This window comes from Podarcis gaigeae (genome assembly GCF_964106915.1).
Source record: "Podarcis gaigeae genome assembly, chromosome: 13".
NCBI classification, from domain to species: domain Eukaryota; kingdom Metazoa; phylum Chordata; class Lepidosauria; order Squamata; family Lacertidae; genus Podarcis; species Podarcis gaigeae.
In genome coordinates, this window is record NC_139689.1 from 4,346,251 (window position 1) to 4,364,215 (window position 17,965).

A 17,965-nucleotide genomic window follows, 5' to 3' on the forward strand; every position below is an offset into this window, starting at 1 on the left:
CATATAAAAACAATTAAACATCTTGCCTGCTTTGCCGTCTCCTTGTCATGCAGGGCAGGAGCCTGGGGTACTCCCTGCCACATGATGCGCCGGAAAAACGAAACAAAAAAAAAAGATTTCTCCCTTCTGCCCAGCAAACGTGCTTGGTCCAACATTAGCAACCTAACTCTCTGAGCCCTGAAGCAGATTGCAAATGCTTCGCCCTGCACTGCAAAGCAGGAATGTCGCTGACATTTTTATAGTTTTTTGTTGCATTTATATCCTCCTGTCCTACATGCTTCTCCCCTGTCCTCATTTAGTTCCCGCAACAACCCTGTGAGGCAGGTCAGGCTGAGAGGAGCCATAACTGGCGCAAGGTCACCCAGAAAGGTTTGTGTCTGAGTAGGGGATCTGAACCCATGTCTTTGCCAGGTCTGACACTCTAACCACTGCACCACACTGCTTTATATACCGCTTGGTTGTAAGGGTGGGGAAACCCCCAATAAGAGATAAAACAATGAAATTATCAATAAAAGGCCATCGCCTAAAACTTTCCAAAATAATAAAAATAAAAATAGGTTCACACTCAGCTTTCTAAACATCTGGGTAGGCTTGTCCAGATTTTTTAGCAGGCGTCGAAAAGAGTGTGTTGAAGACGTCTTCCTGATAATCAATTGGCGGGGAGTTCCAAAGTGTAACTTTTGCTGAAAGACCGAGTTCTGGCAAATAGGAAATCTGTACGATGCGGCCTTGGGAAGATGACTTTTCTTTACCACTCGGTTTTTGCTAACCTGGAGCTGCTGGTTATATTTTTTTAACTGAACATTATCATTGTAAGATTATGGGTTGCTGTTGTTTTAAATGTCATATTCCACCTTGTTATTTTTTATTTATGAAGTGCAGTTTATTAATATTTAAATGAATGCATAATGGGCTTTGATGCTTTGCAAAAGGGCAAACGATCCCAGGGATGGATGGATGGAGAGACGCTCTGCTGGGAGAAAATCTGGCTGCGTTGGGGTCTTTTGGGTTTAGACAAAAGAACAGGAAGAGGCAACATGGTAGAAGCTTATAAAAATGACGCCTGGCACGAGGCAAGTGGAGACAGAAAAGTTTTTCTCTCCCTCTGTTGTAATGAGCATTCACTGTCACAGAACGTGGGAAGATTTGGGACGGAGGAAAGAAAGCAGGGTTGGACTGTGGAACTCCCTGCCACAGGGATGGCCATGAAATAGAGGGCTTTGAAAAATGAGACAAATTCAAAAGGCTCTCGGTGGCTACTAGCCTCAGCAGCCACACTCTGCCTCTGCAGTTGGAGGCAGCAATATTTGTGAACACCAGTTTCTGGAAACCACAGGAGGGGAGAGCGCTGCTTTCGCACTTGGGTCCTGCTTGCAGGGTTTTCCGGAAGAGGCATACGGTCGCCGGCCCCTATGAGAACAGGATGCTGGAATTGACGGGCCGCTGGCCTGGTCCTTTGAGGCTAATATTATGTGCTTGGAGCTTTTATATTGAGAGAAAGGGTCTCCTGAGCATACACAGAGGGCCTTCCTCAGGTGGCACAACCAGCAGAGGAAGTGTGGGTCCTGTAAGCATCTTGGGACTGAACAACCGCGATATACCGTATTTTTTGCTCTATAAGACTCACTTTTTCCCTCCTAAAAAGTAAGGGGAAATGTGTGTGCGTCTTACGGAGCGAATGCAGGCTGCGCAGCTATCCCAGGAGCCAGAACGGCAAGAGGGATTGCCGCTTTCACTGCGCAGCGATCCCTCTTGCTGTTCTGGCTTCTGAGATTCAGAATATTATTTTTTTTCTTGTTTTTCTCCTCCAAAAACTAGGTGCATCTTATGGTCTGGTGCGTCTGATAGAGCGAAAAATACGGTAATTATCTCCGGTGTAATGAAGTAATAAACCTGCTCTCTCGCACAGCCTACACTCACCTAGGAGGAAACGGGAGATTTTTGTAAGCAGGAAAGTCAATTCATCCTTCCTTGTATCCTTTGATGAACTTGACGGGTTTCCCTTCTCTCTCAACTCCCTTTACTTCCTGCCGTTGGAAGTCCTTATATAATGTGTGCAATAGCTGCCCTGGTTGCCAACTTACCACATGGCCATTTTCAATGAGTGTATAAAGCCCTTAACGTCTTGGGATCATTTTACCGCAGAATTGCCTCACCCCCCAAAATGCAATTTGACCTGCGGAACTGGCCCTGTTCCAGGTCCATACCCATTTGGCATTTTTAAAGGAATCGATTGTTTTTCCTACGGAACTCCCTGCCAATTGATACCAAGCCGGCGCCTTCAAAGCACTCGTTTCGGAGCTTGCTGTTCTGGTTTGACAAGCCGACCCAGAAATGTACAGTGCTGATGTGTGTTTTCATCTCTCTTTTTATTTTTATTTTCTTAACTAATCTTTATTAATTTAAATTACAAAGAATTTACAAACAGTACAATGAGAATGATTGGAAGACTCGTTTTGGCAGAATACTTTTTTATTTAAGTGTTTAATTAAGTATTAATCAGGAAGATTAAGTGTTTTGTTATGTACGTAAATTTGCTTTCTCTTCTTTCTATATTTTCTTTTCTTTTCTCTTAATTTTTTTTTCTTTAATTTTCCTTTCGTAGTAGGAGATTGTAAATTCTTTGTCAATCTCTCTCTCTCTCTCTTTAAAGTTTATTGTTGATTTTATTTTATTTTTCCATCGGGGCTGTTCTGACGGATAATTTCATCGTAACAAAGGCAGATGTTTTAGAGCACCGCTCTGGTTGGAGAGCGCCAGGTTGGCCGAATCTGCTCTGCGCAGACACAAATTTCCCTGTGGCTGGCTTCTGAGTTTCTGCGCATAGGAACATGTCCTGAAAGCTTCTGATGGCTATCAGGAAGTTGACATCCATCAAGCAGAGAGGTCAACGGTCTGTTGCTGTCGGGGTGGAGGCCCATTCATCCGGGCTCCGGGCGTGAACCAAGAGTTTCAGGGATGAATGCTAGATTGCAACATCCCTGATCTCTGATTTCTTGTTACAGATAGGTAGCCGTGTTGGTCTGCCATAGTCAAAACAAAATAAAAAAATTCCTTCCAGTAGCACCTTAAAGACCAATTAAGTTAGTTCTAGGTATGAGCTTTCGTGTGCATGCACACTTCTTCAGATACACTGAAACAGAAGTCACCAGACCCTTCTATATAGTGAGAAGGTGGGGAGGGGTATTACTCAGAAGGGTGGTGGGAATGGGTGATTGGCAGATAGCTGTGATGAGCCTGTTGACGACTCTTAACGACTGCAATGGGTCTTAAAGGAAAAAGCAAGGGCTGAGAAGGTGAAAAATGGCTTTGTCATGTATAATGAGATAAGAATCCAATGTCTTTGTTCAGACCAGGTCTCTCCATGGTTTTAAGTTTGGTAATAAGTTGCAATTCAGCAGCTTCTCTTTCCAGTCTATTTCTGAAATTCCTTTGTAATAGAACAGCTACTTTGAGATCTTGTATAGAATGTCCTGGGAGATTGAAGTGTTCTCCTACTGGTTTCTCTGTCTTGTGATTCCTGATGTCAGATTTATGTCCGTTTATCCTTTGGCGTAAGGTTTGTCGTGTTTGTCCAATATAGAGAGCTCTATATATCTATCTATCTCTGATTTCTTCACGGTCTCGATCCAGGTGGATCCTCAACGGTCTGAGACGCATAGCTCAACTTCCTGCAGCCTGGGGTGCCCTGTATTGAAATACCGTATTTTTTGCTCTATAAGACTCACTTTTTCCCTCCTAAAAAGTAAGGGGAAATGTGTGTGTGTGTTATGGAGCGAATGCAGGCTGCGCAGCTACCCCAGAAGCCAGAACAGCAAGAGGGATTACTGCTTTCACTGTGCAGCGATCCCTCTTGCTGTTCTGGCTTCTGAGATTCAGAATTTTTTTTTTCTTGTTTTCCTCCTCCAAAAACTAGGTGCGTCTTGTGGTCTGGTGTGTCTTATAGAGCGAAAAATACGGTACGTGCCCATCAGACCCCATTCCCCAGCCAAAACATCTGGAGGGCCGCAGGCTGGTTTTCTCCTGCTCCGGAGGGTAGGACTTGAACCCATGGCTTTGAGTTACAGTGGGAGGGGAGGAAGTATTCGATCCCCTGCTAAATTTGCCCCCTGACGAAGAAATGACCAGTCCATCATTTTAACGGTAGGTTTATCATAGCTGTGAGAGACGGAAGAACGATAAGGAAAACCCCCAAAAAACCCAGAAGACCAAAGTCAGAGATGGATGTGCGTTATAACGAGTGAAAGAAGTATTTGATCCCTTTGCCAAAGATGACTTAGTACTTGGTGGCAAAACCACCAGGTTTGCACACATCTCAGGAGGTATTTTGTCCCACTGTCTCACCAGAGTGGTGCATGCTCTGGTTATCTCTCGCTTGGACTACTGCAACACAATCTACGTGGGGCTACCTTTGAAGGTGATCCGGAAACTACAACTAATCCAGAATGCGGCAGCTAGACTGGTGACTGGGAGCGGCCGCCGGGACCACATAACACCGGTCTTGAAAGACCTACATTGGCTCCCAGTACATTTCCGAGCGCAATCCAAAGTGTTGGTGCTGAGCTTGAAAGCCCTAAATGGCCTCAAAGGCCCAGTATACCTGAAGGAGCGTCTCCAACCCCATCATTCTGCCCGGACACTGAGGTCCAGCTCCGAAGGCCTTCTGGCGGTTCCCTCATTGCGAGAAGTGAGGTTACAGGGAACCAGACAGAGGGCCTTCTCAGTGGTGGCGCCCTCCCTGTGGAACACCCTCCCTTCAGATGTGAAGGAAATAAATAGCTATCCTATTTACAAAAGAAATCTGAAGGCAGCCCTGTTCAGGGAAGCTTTTAACATTTAACGCTGTATTGTTTTAAATACTTGATTGGGAGCCACCCAGAGTGCTGGGGAAACTCAGCCAGATGGGCGGGGTATAAATAATATATTATTATTATTATTGTTGTTGTTGTTGTTGTTGTTGTTGTTGTTGTTGTTGTTGTTATACAGTGAGGGGGGAAAGTATTTCATCTCCTGCTAAATTTGCCCATTTGCCCTCTAACGAAGAAATGACCAGTCCATAATTTTTATGGTAGGTTTATTGTGGCCTGTTTCTTGGTAGAAAAGCAATGACAAACCTAGACAGCATCTTAAAAAGCAGAGACATCACCTTGCCAACAAAGGTCTGTATAGTTAAAGCTCTGGTTTTCCCAGTAGTGATGTATGGAAGTGAGAGCTGGACCATCAAGAAGGCTGATCGCCGAAGAATTGATGCTTTTGAATTCTGGTGCTGGAGGAGACTCTTGAGAGTCCCATGGACTGCAAGAAGATCAAACCTCTCCATTCTGAAGGAAATCAGCCCTGAGTGCTCACTGGAAGGACAGATCCTGAAGCTGAGGCTCCAATACTTTGGCCACCTCATGAGAAGAGAAGACTCCCTGGAAAAGTCCCTGATGTTGGGAAAGATGGAGGGCGCAAGGAGAAGGGGACGACAGAGGACGAGATGATGGGACAGTGTTCTCGAAGCGACCAGCATGAGTTTGACCAAACTGCGGGAGGCAGTGGAAGACAGGAGTGCCTGGCGTGCTCTGGTCCGGATGGTCACGAAAAGTCGGACACGACTAAACGACAACAACAACAGCAGCAGGTGCCCTGAGCATGTGCAGAGTGCCTTCAGCCATCCTACTGCCGCCTCCAGGCACCTCAGGTTTAAAAGTAAGGCTTCCAGGTGAGAGAGGTGGTCCTTTTCCAAACACCCCCAAATCCCTGCCATGTCTGATGGAGGAAAACTCACTGGTGCTAACTTCCCCATAGAGTTGCAAAGTAAAATACAGTGGTACCTCAGGTTACATACGCTTCAGGTTACATACGCTTCAGGTTACAGACTCCGCTAACCCAGAAATAGTGCTTCAGGTTAAGAACTTTGCTTCAGGATGAGAACAGAAATCGTGCTACAGTGGCAGCAGGAGGCCCCATTAGCTAAAGTGGTGCTTCAGGTTATGAACAGTTTCAGGTTAAGAACGGACCTCTGGAACAAATTAAGTACTTAACCCGAGGTACCACTGTAATAATAATATGGCAAGTGGTACAGTTCTTTCGGGACTGAACCATGTATGGAAATCGAGGCCACTTCTTCCCTGCCTTGAAGGAGAAACTCCGCCCGTTCTTCCGGCTTATGCCATCGGCACGGGGACGAGAGATTTATATAATGGCCTCCCACACACTCCTTTCCGGATTTCTTAGGTTATCTTTGAACAAAGACGATGAGCAAGACCTGGGAAGCTGGCAGCCGGGCACCGAGGTCTCTGCCAAGACAGACCTGGAGAGGTTGGGTGGCAGGATGACAAGGCAAATCAAGATGCCAACCATTTCACCAGCCCACTAAAAGCCTGTGGTGTAGATAAGGGGAAGGGGTAGCCGAGAAGGCTGGGGCCCCAGCCCTGGCTCAGCTGGTTCTGGAGGCAGGGACTCCTGTGCAGGCTGGGATTCCTCAGGTTCAGCCTCTGATTCCCAGGCCATCATAACTTTTTCATTCTGGCTTTTTTTTTAAGTAATGCAATGTCAAACAACTTCCAGCCGCAAAAATTATAGAATCCTAGAGTTGGAAGAGACCACCAGGGCCATCGAGTCCAACCCCCTGCCAAGCAGGAAACCCCATCAGAGCACTCCTGACATCTGGTTGTCAAGCCTCTGCTTAAAGACCTCCCAAGAAGGAGACTCCACCACACTCCTGGGCAGCAAATTCCACTGTCAAACAGCTCTCACTGTCAGGAAGTTCTTCCTAATGTTTAGGTGGAATCTTCTTTCTTGTAGTTTGGATCCATTGCTCCGTGTCCGCTTCTCTGGAGCAGCAGAAAACAACCTTTCTCCCTCCTCTATGTGACATCCTTTTATATATTTGAACATGGCTATCATATCACCCCTTAACCTCCTCTTCTCCAGGCTAAACATGCCCAGCTCCCTTAGCCGTTCCTCATAAGGCATCGTTTCCAGGCCTTTGACCATTTTGGTTGCCCTCCTCTGGACACGTTCCAGTTTGTCAGTGTCCTTCTTGAACTGTGGTGCCCAGAACTGGACACAGTACTCCAGGTGAGGTCTGACCAGAGCAGAATACAGTGGCACTATTACTATGGTCCATGGCCAGATGAATCAATACCCTCCATTAAAGGCAGAGAAGGGGCCTTCGCTGATGTCTTTACCTGTTTATAGAATCACAGAACTTTAGGGTTCCAAGGGTCATCCAGTCCAACCCCCTGCCAATGTCATTCCCTGGTTCCTTTCCACCCGGCTTTCCTGGTTTCCACACACCCACGGTCTCCTAATAATAATAATAATTTATTATTTATAGCCCACCCATCTGGCTGGGTTTCCCCAGCCACTCTAGGAGGCTCCCAACACAATATTAAAATACAGTAATGCCTCAAACATTAAAAGATTCCCTAAACAGGGCTGCCTTCAGAAGTCTGGTAGTTGTTGTTCTCTTTGACATCTGATGGGAGGGCGTTCCACAGGGAGGGAGCCACCACCGAGAAGGCCCTCTGCCTGGTTCCCTGCAACCTCACTTCTCGCAGGGAGGGAACCGCCAGAAGACCCTCAGAGCTGGACCTCAGTCTCTGGGCTGAACAATGGGGGTGGAGACGCTCCTTCAGGTATCCTGGGTCTTTGAGGCCGTTTAGGGCTTTAAAGGTCAGCACCAACACTTTGGATTGCGCTCGGAAATGTACTGGGAGCCAGTGTAGGTCTTTCAAGACCGGTGTTATGTGGTCCCGACGGCCGCTCCCAGTCACCAGTCTAGCTGTCACATTCTGGATTAGTTGTAGTTTCCAGGTCACCTTCAAAGGTAGCCCCACGTAGAGCGCATGGCACTAGTCCAAGCGGGAGATAACCAGAGCATGCACCACTCTGGAGAGACAGTCTGAGGGCAGGGAGGGTCTCATCCTGCGCACCAGATGGAGCTAGTAAACAGGTGCCCTGGACACAGAACTGACCTGCGCCTCCATGGACAGCGGTGAGTCCAAAATGACTCCCAGGCTGCGCACCTGGTCCTTCAGGGGCACAGCTGCCCCATTCAGGGTTATATGTGTTGAGAAATCAGAGAGAGGAATTGAGGGAAGTCTGGGGGTGGAGGAGGGAGGGTGGGAGGGGGAGGGCGAAATAATGAATAGGATATGTTTTGATATTTTGATATGTTGAAATTGTTAATAAAAAAAACTTTATTTAAAAAAGAAAGAGCAAAAAAACAAAGGCACCCTCTCTCTTCGCCTTCGAAGAGAAAGGTGTTGCGGACAGAAAGTCACCTGGGGGGGGGGGCTGAGGGCAAGGCGCATGCAGAGATTTGCACGTGGCCAAGCCTTCAAAGCTGGCAGGGTTGACCCGGGCTGTGCAACTGATCTGCCCTCCCCTCGCCCTTGAAGATAAGGGGAGCGACCCCCTGAAGGGGAGCTCTGAGGCTCACCTGGAGCCTCCAGGTCGTCTTTAATGGGCAGGTGTGGAAAGACAGGCCCGATAACAGCCCGGAGGGGACTGTCCGCTCTCAGCCGCACAGAGAGGGTATTTAGCCCTGAAGGACTAGTCAGACAGGATCTGTCCTCACCAGCCCCCACCCTTCCATGGTGGAAAAAAAATGAATTTACTCCCTCGTCCAGAGGCTAAAGTTCTGGCGGATAACAGAGCAGGGCTCTGACTGCAACTGCCTGGGGGGAGATTCGCATCGGTGTCCACCTCGGGCGTTGCACTGGATGATGGGCATTGTAGTCCGAAATGTCCTTAGGGGTATCCAAGAGCCCATATAGAGTCCTTACATAGGTTCCCTATTGGTAGGAGAAAATAACAGAGGCCAACCAGAGAATATTGAGAAGCAAAGCAGCTAGTAAGCCTGATTTTTATTGATCTGTTGCAACAGGGTGCTCCCCTCACACGCAGGAAAGGAGGAGGACTCAGAACCCAGGTGTGCCCACCCTTATATAGACATTGCCACCCTGTAGATCAAGACCACCCCTCCATACATCATACATACATCACAGGAAGGGGTGGAACCCAAGAGACACACACCCGATACATCATACCTACATCACAGAAAAGGCGGTCTACAGCAGAAATCTGAGTGCTTTGTTTATCTCGTCTGATAGGTTACCTGTTAATGTTCACTTGATTGGATACCCTGGCCAGTCTTTTGTAATGATACATACTTAGTTCCTGAGCCAGGTCACAGGCTCACCCTATTCAAATACCCTCAAGACAGGATTTGTGAAGGAAAAGAAAGTGGGGAGGCTTTTCCATTTTCCTTTGACCTTGCAGAGAAAACATTTGGTCAGTTTGGGAATCAAAAATGGTTTCAGGTTGGTCTTCCTGTGCTGATCTATGTAGGTGCTTGATTGGTACATTTATGAACATTTATTATATATCTAAGGCTTTAAAATTCTTATCACATCTGCAGGGCACAAGAACCCTTTTCACTGTCCGGCGGTTCCCAGAAACTAGGCTCCAGAAAAATTGCAGCCTCCGACTGTGGCATCCTGGCTAGTAGCTGCCAATAGCCCTGTCCTCTATAAATTTTGCCCAATTCTCTTTTTAAAGTCATCTAGGTTGGTGGCCTCATGTGGCAGGGAGTTCCATAGTCCAACTCCACACTGCTTGAGAATGGAGCCTTCTCTCTCTCTTTTTTTAATTTAAAAAATTATTCAATTTTACAGCATACATTTGAATTCAAACAATAAACATGTAGGATTTCCTGAATCTTTAGACTCTCCTCCAACCCTCTATGGCTTCCATTATCAAGCTTTTTCTCCATCTTTCTTTAAAAAATCCCTTTTTACCAGGAGAATTTGATTCTTCTGTTATTTGTTTGTTTGATTGTATGTTTGTTTATTTGTATGTACATCTGTTTTTTCATAAATGTATTTATTTTAAATTAATAAAGATATTTTTTTTTAAAATCCCTTTTTACCTTAGTCTTTAATACATTACAAGTGTTGCTATAATCCTGCCAAAGTTTTCAGATGTTCACAGTCTGCTCTTAGGCAACTTAAATTTCACCCCCATTCCTTATTAAAGTTTCCATCCTTTTGGTTTCTGATTTTCCCGGTCATTTTCGCCATTTCGGCATCAAACATCTTCATCAACCATTCGTCTTCGGTTTGGACTTTTATCTTCTTTGCATCTCTGGGTCGGTAGCATCCGTGCTGCTGTCGCCGCCTGCATAAATAAACATTTCTGCTCCTTTGGCATTTCTGCACCTAGAGTTCCTAATAAAAAAGCTTCTGTTCCCCACCACCATCGCAAACGTTATTATAAATGTGTGGGGTTTTTTCCAAATCATCATATATCATTTCCCAGAATGCTTTTGTAATTTTGCACGTCCACCACACACGGTAGACAGAGCGGGGCCTTCTCGGTGGTGGCTCCCCTGCTGTGGCACGCTTTCCCCAGGGAGGTGGCACGGTCGCTATCAACCTTTAGGCGCCCGGTGAAGATGTTCTGATTCACCCAGGGGTTTCGCTCGCAGTAGGTCTCCCTCTTTTGGTCGAGTGGGCCAGGACGTGTCCTTTTTTTATGTCAGTACAGGATGAGAACCATCCTCTAATAATGCTTTTAAACCTCGCACTGCGTTTTCATTTGGCGTCGTTTCCTTCCTCCTTTTCTTCTTTTAAATTGCAAGCGGCGATCTCGAGCGATCGGCGACAAATAAAACAAAATAATGAAATTACAAACGAGAACCGCCGCCTTGCGGTTCCTTGAGCATGCTTTGAATTGTGGAAAGGGGGCATACAGATAAAATTATATGTGTATTCACATATAAAAGAGGGACTTGACATCTTTCCACAGGGCCTGCAAGACAGAGCTGTTCCGCCTGGCCTTTGGTTTGGACTCAGTCTGACCCTTATGTTTCCCTCACCTTATGGTCTTGATTTATCGGCTACTTTTAAAATGAGGCTGCATTTTAAATTGCATTTTAACCTGTATTTTAAATTGGTATTTTTGGGCTTTTTCCTCTATTATGTTTTTACTGTGATTTTATTGGTGTTAGCCACCCTGAGCCCGACTCTGGCCGGGGAGGGCGGGGTATAAATAAAATTTATTTTCATTATTATTAAAGAGACCCTCCAACTTGAGATGCGTTCCAAAGACACAGAAACATTTTTATTTTATTTTAAGAATATTTTTTATTAAAGATTTCCCTTGTTTACAAAAGAACACAAGTTTTTTTCCTCTTTTTTCCACAGATCGGCTACATTTGTTGTGAGACATTGGTAAAAGCATTTTTATTTTATTTTTTGAAAGGCTGAATGTTTGGCCTGCCTTGATAGCCTTGGTATCATCTCTAGGATACCATGAAAGGAAATTAGCATTGCAAATGTTTTCAACAACCTGTTGCTTTCCTTGCAACATAATCCTGAGCGCTTAGTTTCCACACAAACCCTCCATCTGAAATCGAACCCAATCCCAGGTGCCCTGGGAAGAGGAAGAAGGGAAATTCATAGAATCGTGGAACTGTAGACTTGGAAGGGACCCCCAAAGCCATCTAGTCCAGCCCCGTGAAACGCAGGAATATTATCTAAAGCATCCATGATGGAGGGCCACCCACCCTCTGATTGTTGTTGTTGTTTAGTTGTTTAGTCGTGTCCGACTCTTCGTGACCCCCTGGACCAGAGCATGCCAGGCACTCCTGTCTTCCACTGCCTCCTGCAGTTTGGTCAAACTCATGCTGGTAGCTTCAAGATCACTGTCCCACCATCTCGTCCTCTGTCGTCCCCTTCTCCTTGTGCTCTCCATCTTTCCCAACATCAGGGTCTTTTCCAGGGAGTCTCCTCTTCTCATGAGGTGGCCAAAGTCTTGGAGCCTCAGCTTGAGGATCTGTCCTTCCATTGAGCACTCAGGGCTGATTTCCTTCAGAATGGAGAGGTTTGATCTTCTTGCAGTCCATGGGACTCTCAAGAGTCTCCTCCAGCACCAGAATTCAAAAGCATCCATTCTTCGGCCATCAGCCTTCTTTATGGTCCAGCTCTCACTTCCATAAATCACTACTGGGAAAACCAGAGCTCTAACTATACGGACCTTTGTTGGCAAGGTGATGTCTCTACTTTTTAGGATGCTGTCTAGGTTTGTCATTGCTTTTCTCCCAAGAAGCAGGCGTCTTTTAATTGTGTGGCTGCTGTCACCATCTGCAGTGATCATGGAGCCCAAGAAAGTCAAATCTCTCACTGCCTCCATTTCTTCCCCTTCTGTTTGCCAGGAGGTGATGGGACCCCCAAAAAGGAGAATCCACAGCCTGCCAAGGGTGACTGTTCCACTGCCCATCGCTTGCCTGAGGGCAGGGTCCAATCCTGCTGGAATGTGCTTTGCCTGAGGTTTAAAAGAGGGTCTGTTTGCAGAAGGGCTTTGAAGTCCCCATTTAGCCCTGGGGTTAAATGATTAGGATCTGGCATAGCTTGGCATATTGCTATCAGAATGCAAAATCTGGGAATCTTGCCCTTTACCCTCCCATTTTTACAATACCCCACCCTAGAAGTAGGAATGTCGCTTTTTTAGGAACACAGAGCGCTTTCTCAGGCTGAAACCATTTCTGAAGAGTCCCATGAAGCTGAAAAGCTTGCGAAATTTGCCTCTCTCGTTTTTCGGGACCAATATGATCTGCTGGCATCTGAAGGCAGCCCTGTTTAGGGAAGCTTTTAATGTTTGATGTATTAGGGTATTTTAATCTTTTTTTGGAAGCCGCCCAGAGTGTCTGGGTGTCTATTATTATTATTATTATTATTATTATTATTATTATTATTATTACTGGCAGTTGCAGATTTGCATATAAGCTAAACAAGCTATAGTTTAGGGCCCCACTCCCTTGGGGGCCCCAAAAAAATGTAAAGGGGAAAAAAACACACATGGATGTACATTTCCAAAATATAAGATAAAAAACAAATGAAATATAACCTACCTACAGCAATAGTGTTTTGTGTTGTGTTCTGTAGGCTCCTAGGATGTAGGTCACGGGCCCCGCCTGCTCGCCTGCTCCCTAAAATATCACAGGTTTTTTCCTTTCTATATATAGGGTGTCTACATTCTGCATGGACTGATTGCATGGCAACATGGGCAAATGGCTTGAGATACCTTTCAGACATTACAGATTGTGGATAAAGTGAACTGTTTCAAGAAGTGGCAGAAAGATATATCTAAATTTGTCTGGCAGGGCAAAAAGCCCAGAATAAAATTTAAGATATTAACTGATGCAAAAGACAGAGGAGGGTTTGCCCTGCCGGACTTAAGACTGTATTATGAATCGGCAGCTTTCTGCTGGTTGAAGGATTGGCTACTTCTTGAGAATACAGACATTTTGGATTTGGAAGGATTTGATATTAGATTCGGTTGGCATGCATATATTTGGTATGACAAGGTAAAAATTCATAAAGGATTTAAAAACCATATTGTTAGGAAAGCATTGTATAATGTTTGGATTCGATATAAGGATTTGTTGGAAAATAAAACTCCTAGGTGGTTGTCACCAATCGAAGCTAAGGAAGTGAAAAGATCTAATATGGAATCTAAATGGCCAAAATATTGTGAAATTCTAGAGCAAGAGAGTGGAAAAATTAAATTACAGAGTTTTGAGAAACTAAAGCCCAAAGTACGAGATTGGCTTCATTATCATCAAATAATGGAGGTGTTTAAACAAGACAGGAAAATTGGCTTCCAGATGGAGAGATCAAAATTAGAAACAGAGTTGTTAGAACCCAATACTAAGAACTTATCAAGAATGTATGACTTGCTGTTGAAATGGAATACATTGGATGAGACAGTTAAATCAGCTTTGATTAAATGGGCACAAGACTTTGGTCATGACATTATGTTTGCGGATTGGGAACAGTTATGGACCACCGGTATAAAATTTACGGCATGTAATGCCTTAAGAGAAAATATTATGAAAATGATTTATAGGTGGTACATGACCCCAACCAAGCTCGCAAAAATGTATCATTTGCCCAATAATAAATGCTGGAAATGTGATGAGATGGAAGGAACCTTTTATCACCTTTGGTGGACCTGCCCAAAGATTAAAGCCTTTTGGGAAATGATTTATAATGAAATTAAGAAGGTACTTAAATGTACTTTTCATAAGAAACCGGAGGCATTTCTCTTGGGCATGGTCGGCCAACTGGTGCCAAAGAAGGATAGGACATTTTTTATGTATGCTACCACAGCGGCAAGGATCCTTTTAGCAAAGTATTGGAAGACACAAGAACTACCCACACTGGAAGAATGGCAGACAAAGGTGATCGACTATATGGGACTAGCGGAGATGACTGGCAGAATCCGTGACCAAGAAAAAGAGACGGTGGAAGAAGACTGGACGAAATTTAAAGTATATTTGAGAAATTGTTGTAAAATTGATGAATGCTGAAATGTCAAGGGGAAGGAAAATATAGAATTACAGCTGTAATTGATTAAGTGTTAGAAGAAACTTAAAGAGAAAATAAGTAATTAATTAATTGGTGTGAAGAGTTGCTGAAAAAATTTTAAAACAGAGATGCAGAAAAGTGGAGGTAAGGGGAAGTCCGAGAAGTAAGGTTATGAAAATATGTCCTCTTGAAATTATACATGTTTGTATGTTTTTGATTTGTTTATGTGTGTGTATTGTTTTGTTCTTTTTTGTGTTGGAAAAATTAATAAAAATTATTGTTAAAAAAAAAAGAGATACCTATTAGGTCTATCAATGACCATATAGCATATATTCAACAAAAAAAAAAAAAACAGTGACAATTTGTTGTTGACAAAAGAACAGCGGAACATATAAAGGGCCCCATTACCTTCAGTAGCTTAAAAGGTAAAGGTAAAGGGACCCCTGACCATTAGGTCCAGTCGTGACCGACTCTGGGGTTGCGGCGCTCATCTCAATTTATTGGCCGAGGGAGCCGGCGTACAGCTTCCTGGTCATGTGGCCAGCAGGACTAAGCCGTTTCTGGCGAACCAGAGCAGCGCACAGAAACGCCGTTTACCTTCCCGCCGGAGCGGTACCTATTTATCTACTTGCACTTTGAGGTGCTTTCGAACTGCTAGGTGGGCAGGAGCAGGGACTGAGCAACGGGAGCTCACCCCGTTGCGGGGATTCGAACCGCCGACCTTCTGAACGGCAAGTCCTAGGCTATGTGGTTTAACCCACAGCGCCACCTGCGTCCCTTTCAGTAGCTTAGGGCCTCATCAAACCTAAATCCGGCCCTGTCTGCTGGACAAAACAGGCACGGACGGTTGTTGAACAAGGAGCAGCTTCTGTCGGTGGAGAAATGTGCAAGCTTTTGGGTCACACCAGCGAGCGAGATGGAAGGCATGTTCCCAAAATGATCTGCTATGACTTATCCTAAGAAGAAATCTGTGTGAGATACACTTTGACATAAGTAACTCCCTTCCTAGAACTGGAAAGGACCCGGGAATTTTGGCGATTGTTCTGCCCCCTGCATTTTCCAGCCTTCATTTTTCCTGGAGCTAGTCAGAAGCTCAGGGATTAGAAGGATTCCAGGTGTGTGGTTGTTATTTCCAATTAAGTGTTGAGCCATCGTACCTGCATCATTTTTTCCAATACAAAGCCAGTTCGACTGGTCCTTGCTATTAACTGTGACCCAAGTTACAGTTTTGGGCACCCCAGTTTCAAGGCTTCCATTCCCTCCCTCTTATTTCCTGGTCTCTTGGAATCACAGGCTTGGAAGAAGAAGAAGATGATGAAAAAAACACCAGAGGTCATCCAGTCCAACCCCAGATCCGCAACAGACACCCTGCAAAGGGTTATCCACAAAATATGCCTAGCCCTCAAAAAAAGGATATTGTAAAGGTGCAGGCAATATGATCCCAGAGGCTGGAGCTCCCGTATGAATAATCTGTAGGGTTTTTGTTTTTTATAGTTTTGAAAAACAGCAGTTCGTAAAATTGTATCGTGTGTAGAGAAAGCAGACAGAGAGAACTCCCCCCCTTCCCTCATGAGACTAAAGCCAACGGAAGCCGAATGCTGGGAGATTCAGGACGGTGTTTCTTCACTCGGCGCAGTTAAACTGCGGAACTCCTTGCCACAAGAGGAAGTGACGGCTGCTGCCCATTTAGATGGCTCCGAAAGGGAATTAGACAATGGTGCTTGGGGGCTTCCCTTGGGGGCTTCTGGGTCACCGGGAGAGCAAGGATGCTGGGCTTAGATGGGCCCCCTTTGGCCAGATCCGGCAGCCAGGCTATGCTGACGTCCTTGGTTGCTTACAGACCCCAGGCCACGGGCGAGGGAAGTTTCTGACACCCACTGCCCAATGCGTGGCAGATGCGCCCTGAAATGTCTCTGGTCCGGTTAGGAGTGGACTGGCAATGAGCAAAAGGCACTCAGATCATTCCCTTCCACAATAGAACCTTGACTTTACTCACTGCTGTCCATGGAGGCGCAGGTCAGTTCTGTGTCCAGGGCAGCTGTCTACCAGCTCCATCTGGTATGCAGGATGAGACCCTCCCTGCCCGCTGTCTGTCTCGCCAGAGTGCTGCATGCTCTGGTTATCTCTCGCTTGGACTACTGCAATGCGCCCTTTGAAGGTGACCCGGAAACTGCAACTAATCCAGAATGTGGCAGCTAGACTGGGGACTGGGAGCGGCCACCGAGACCACATAACACCGGTCTTGAAAGACCTACATTGGCTTCCAGGACGTTTCCGAGCACAATTCAAAGTGTTGGTGCTGACCTTTAAAGCCCTAAACAGCCTTGGTCCAGTATACCTGAAGGAGCGTCTCCACCCCCATTGTTCTGCCAGGCGGAGGGCCTTCTCGGTGGTGGCACCCTCCCTGTGGAACGCCCTCCCAGCAGATGTCAAAGAGAAGAACAACTACCAGACTTTTAGAAGAAATCTGAAGGCAGCCCTCTTTAGGGAAGCTTTTAATGTTTACTAGACTATTGTATTTTAGTATTTTGTTGGAAGCCACCCCAGATGGGTGGGGTATAAATAAATTATTATTATTATTATTATTATTATTATTATTATTATTATTATTATTATTCAGTGGTACCTCGGGTTACATACGCTTCAGTTTACAGACTCCACTAACCCAGAAATAGTACCTCGGGTTAAGAACTTTGCTTCAGGATGAGAACAGAAATTGTGTTCCGGCGGCGCGGCAGCAGCAGGGGGCCCCATTAGCTAAAGTGGTGTCTCAGGTTAAGAACAGTTTCAGGTTAAGAACGGACCTCCGGAACGAATTAAGTACTTAACCCGAGGTACCACTGTATCATTATTAAATATATATATAATTCTGACACTGGGATTCCTCCACGAAAGGGGGTTGGGCTGGATGACCTTCAGGGGTCCCTCACAACTCTACAATCCTACGATTCTGTGGCCTCAGAAGCTGGTGGCCTCTCCTTCACTGGAGGTTTCAAAAGTGAGATTCGATGGCCATCTGTCTGGGTGTTGTTTTTTTAGCCATGATTCTTGCACTGCAGACAGGATGAGTTTGGGGGATCCTGCCCAAACTGCCCCAATTCTATGACTCTAAGTGTGTCTGGAAAATGCTGTTAAAAAAAAGATCAAAACAAAGTGCAGAGATTTATATGCCCATTTCATTCCATTAAAAGGCGGAGGTGGGTATTTTCAAATTTATTATGTTGTTTCTCATTCCGGCTAGGAAAATTGCAAGCTTATTCCGCCTGCAGGTCTTTCCTCCAGGAGTCAATTTCACACCTTACGATACGATATCTTTATTGTCATTGTCGCACACAGAACAATGAAATTGAAAAATCTACATAAAACAGATTTTTGGAGGGGACGTTGATAGATTAGGGAGATAGGCAGATGGATATTCCAATGGCCAAAGTTATTTTGCCAATGAAACAGTGGAATGCTGGTCAGCTGGGTCTGAATCCTTTCTGGGTTACGGGCGAGGTGTTTTTTGTTTAAAAGAATAATTTCATTTTAACAGGTGTTCCCCTTGTGAAAGGATTCCTCAGAGGCAGGTGAGTCAGTGCCCAGGCGTGTGTTTCCGAACC